Raw genomic sequence first — 4,595 nt, 5'->3', positions numbered from 1 at the left:
GCCAGCTGATCCACCTGCTGTGGTGTGAATTGGCTGCGATCACTTTGTAAATAAGAGTGGCCATCAGAAAATTAAGCAGAAGACACTGGTTAAGAGAGAGGTGAGTAGAGCAACCAGGAGAGGTGAAGCTAAAGAAACCAGAAGCCCTGGGAGAGCAGAGGAGCGTCCCTTCTTGTCCATCTGGTCCCCTAAAATTCCTTCCAGTCTCCTAAGGTTTCCTGCCCTTGAATCTAAGAACCTGCAGTTGCCTGCTGTGTCTCCACAACACCTCCTGCCCGTCCACCCTCTTTGGGCTGAGCAACTCCAGGGGGTACTTGTCTCTCATGGCCCAAGCCACCTGGCCTAGAGCAGCATCTCTTCCTCATTTGTGGGGCTACCCAGCTGCCCCTTCTCTGGGCTGCCAGAAGCCTGGACCCACCCACGCTTATCATAACCCCACCTGTACTGATTGAAATTGTGTGGTTCACAGCTGCAGTGCCCGCTCCTAGCAATCCCTGGCAGATGGTAAACACTCAATGACTGTCTTGGAAAGAACGAGACTCATCAACATAAAGCTCAACTGGGCTTTCTTTGTCTCAGCAACTTTTCACTCCCCCTGCTCAGGGCTGTCTCCTTCTTTGCCCAGGCTATTTTAATTTCTCCAGTCACTCACCTTCCCCACCTCTCCTGGAAGTAAGAACAGCTGATGTATGCTGAGTGCACAAGATGGGCAGGCGTTGTGCTGACTGCTTTCCATGTGTTGAGTCCTTTAATCTTCCTGAAACCTAGGAGGCAAATCCTATTATTAAATCCCCATTTTACAGATGAGAAAGCTGAGGCCTGGAGACTAGGTTACTTGTTCAACATCACAGAACAGTGATAATGAGGATTTGGAAACTAGGCAGTCTGGTTCCAGAGTCGACCTCCTTAAGGTCTTATTAACTTTGTGATAATAAAACCCAGCTGTGCTCAGCAGCCTACGCACAGAGAAAATGCTTTCTTCTTCAGAAAAGAACAAGACTTATTTTTTCTGGAAGCATGATTGTGCAAAGGAGTGATCGGTCTCTAGCTCTAGTGTCTGGCACAGTCACTGCCTCCTCATTCATAGGAAAATGGAATCAGATGAATTTCACTGACTCCTACCTGCAGACATGTCCATTGGCCCCCCTTCTTCTGCTTTCCTCAGGCTCAGAGAAGTGGGTATCCTCTCAGTTGAGCTGACCTGGGTCCCTCTGACCAGTTCTGTGGGCTGGCCTCATTGGATGCGGCAGCCAGGGCCCTGTCAGAGGGACCTGGCTGCTGAGCATCGCTAGGGCTTGATGGAAAGACTGTCCCCAGGGGTGTGGGCGGGATAGGATGGGGCCACCTGGGCATAAGCAATAGCGGGGAGCTGTGGCTTCCTCTATAGGCTGAGGGGTCAGGGGAGGTAACAACAATTCTAGGGGCCGGGGGAGAGCTCTTACTGTGAGAAGTGACTGCCTGAGAGAAGGGGGCCTTAAAGTCATGTGGAGCTGAGTTGTGTATGTGAACATACAGCAGGACAGAGGAGGGAGGGTCTTAGATAAACAGAGATGTTCCTTCACTCCTGTATTATCAATCTCTCCCCTTTCTGTGGGCTTCCCTTGTGGCTCAGCTGGTAAAGAATCCGCCTGCAATACGGGAGACCTGGGTTTGATCCCTGAGTCAGGCAGATCCCCTGGAGAAGGGAAAGGCTGCCCACTCCAGTATTCTGGCCTGGAGAATTCCATGGATTTATACAGTCCATGGTGTTACAAAGAGTTGGACACGACTGAGTGACTTTCACTTTCACTTTCAAGGGGCAGCTAAGAGTTCGAATGCTGCAACTAAAGATTCCACATGCCTCAGCTGAAGGTCAAGGATCCCATGTGCAGCAACTAAGATCCGGTGCAACCAAATAAATTAATTTTTAAAATTTCTATTTGACTTTTAGATTCCAAACACGTATTACCTTATGCAAAATTTGAATACTACAAAAATATATAACATAGAAAGTAAGTCTTCCTTAGTATTAGCCACCCCCACCCTGCTCTACACACCACCCCCCAGATATAACTGTTATTAAAAAGTTTTGGTGCATATTAGTCTAACTTTTAAAAAATAGATGTATAATCAGAATGGCTAAAATGAAAATCATGACAACACTAAATGTCAGCGAGAATACAGAGAAACCGGATCTTTAGACTTTGCTGGTGGGAATGTAAAATGGAACAGCCACTCCAGAAAATAGTATGACTGTTTCTTACATTATTAAATATGCACTTACTGTATCACTCAGCATTTGCACTTCTGGGCCTCTGTCTTAGAGAAATGAAAACTTAGCTTTACACAAAAACCTGTACATGAATGTTCATAATAGCTTTATTTGTAGTTGCTAAAAACAGGAAACAACCCAAATATCCAGACAGCTGAAGGCTTAAATCAACCGTGGTACATCCATACCATAGAATACTACTTGGCAACAAAAAGAAAGAAACTATTAATACAGGCAACAACCTGGATGGACCTCCAGAGAATTCTGCTGGGTGAAAAAAGTCAGTATCAAAAGGTTAAATAGTGTGTGATTCCCTTTATGTAACATTCTTGAAATGACAAAGTTATAGAGATGAAAAACAGATTAGTGGTTTCAGGGGTCAGGTAGATGGGAAGAGCGGGTATGGCTATGGTTGTAAAGGGTACAAAGGATGTGTGTGTAATGGAACTGTTCTTGACTGATAGTGGTCACATCAATTGACTGTGTGATATGGTTCGATCCCTGGGTTGGGAAGATCCCTCGGAGAAGGGAATGGTTGTCCACTCTAGTATTCTTACCTGGAGAATTCCATGGACAGAGGAGCCTGGTGGGCTGCAGTTCATGGGGTGGCAGAGTTGGACACAAGGGAGCCTGGTGGGCTGCCATCTATGTGGTTGCACAGAGTCACGACTGAAGCGACGCAGCAGCAGCAGAGCAACTAACAATTTTACTTTTTTTCAGAGCACTCAAGACACACTGTGTCTTCTCTACGTGCATGGGTCTTCTCTACTAGATCCGAGCTCCTGGAGTGTAGGCTGCCTCTTGCTCACATGCTTGGTCATCCATCACAGTACTCAGCACACATGTTCAGTCTGTAAATCATGTCTGACTCTTTTGCAACCCCATGGACTGGAGCCCACCAGGCTCCTCTGTCCATGGGATTTCCCAGACAAGAATACTAGGGTGTGTTGCCATTCCCTTCTCCAGGGGATGTTCCCAACCACACCCACATCTCCTGCATTCACAGGTGGATTCTTTACCACTGAGCCACCAGGGAAGCCCTGTTCAGCACACAGTAGTCACTTAAGAAGTGTTTGTTAGATAAATGCATGGGCGAACTTCCCTTAAAAGGGATCACTAGCCAAGTAGAAAGATAAGGAGCATCACCTAATGGCAGGTGATCTCACTGAGGTGACATCGAGGTAGAATGGCAAGTGCTTTGTGAATGGCAGAAAGAGGGACAGTTGCAAAGGAAGCAGGAAGAAGGAAATTCCTTGGAGCCACCATCTGGGGCCTGAGCGCCTCCGAGCCTGCAGGGAGTCTTCCTCTACTGCCGCCCAGGGTGAAGAAGGAAAGGAAACGTAAAGGAGGATACATAGAACTGTCTGCCTTTGCTGTTCCTCCTTTTCAAACTCAGCACCTAAATTCTAAATTTGGAAGCCCTTTATTTACTGAAAAGATGTTCGGGAACAACGGCCTCAGACACTTGGCACTTTCTTTTCTCCTTGGGTGGAATGAGACTCCCTCTGAGCAAAAATTGGACAATGGCTTTGCTGTGTCCATGGAAACTTTTCCCTCTGGGAATAATGCCTCTTCCCAACTATATGGGTATTTTGAGAGTACTCCTTTTTGGAAAAGTTCAAGAACAATCCATATAAATGCAGTCTTTTCTAATTATAAGTTTATATTTGGGTAAAGGTTCATCCATAGCAGAGTTGAAAAAGAATAAATTACAGGACTCAAAGACAGAAAACTCCCTGGAAGAAAGTTTGAATTTACCTAAAAAAAAAAAAAAAAAAAAGCTGAATGAAATTCATTAGTTTCTTTTTGCTTGTAAGTATTTTATAAATGTTTTAGAATGAATGTGTCTTATTTTTGTAGTAAGAAAAAAAAAATCGGTACTTTTTTTTCAACTAAAAGAATTGCTGGGGACTTCTCTGGGGTCCAGTGGTTAAGAATCTCCCCTCCAATGCAGGGGATATGGGTTCGAACCTTGGTCAGGAAACTAAGATCTCACAAGCCTGCACGCCTCAAATAGAGAGCCCTTGTGCTGGAGCCTGCATGCTCTGGAGACCGTACTCTGCAACGAGAGAAGCCTGTGCACCAAATCCAAGAGCCTGTGTGCTGCAACAAAGATCCAGCACAAGCAAAAAAAAAAAAAAAAAGAATTGCTAATCAGTGTACATGGAGTTAAGGTGACAAGTGAAGCAGGGGAGCTGAGATCACCTTACCCAGACTGGGGGCTTACAGGCGAAGGGGGTGTGTCCATTCTCCATACTGCATAACAAATGACCACAACCTTATGGTGGTGGAAAACAGCTCCCATTTACTACCTCACACCCTGTAGGTTAGGAGTCTGGGTGGG

This window comes from Bos indicus, chromosome 16, assembly GCF_029378745.1.
Source record: "Bos indicus isolate NIAB-ARS_2022 breed Sahiwal x Tharparkar chromosome 16, NIAB-ARS_B.indTharparkar_mat_pri_1.0, whole genome shotgun sequence".
NCBI lineage: Eukaryota > Metazoa > Chordata > Mammalia > Artiodactyla > Bovidae > Bos > Bos indicus.
The sequence above is the reverse complement of the archived record's forward strand: the minus strand, read 5'-3'. Positions refer to the sequence as shown.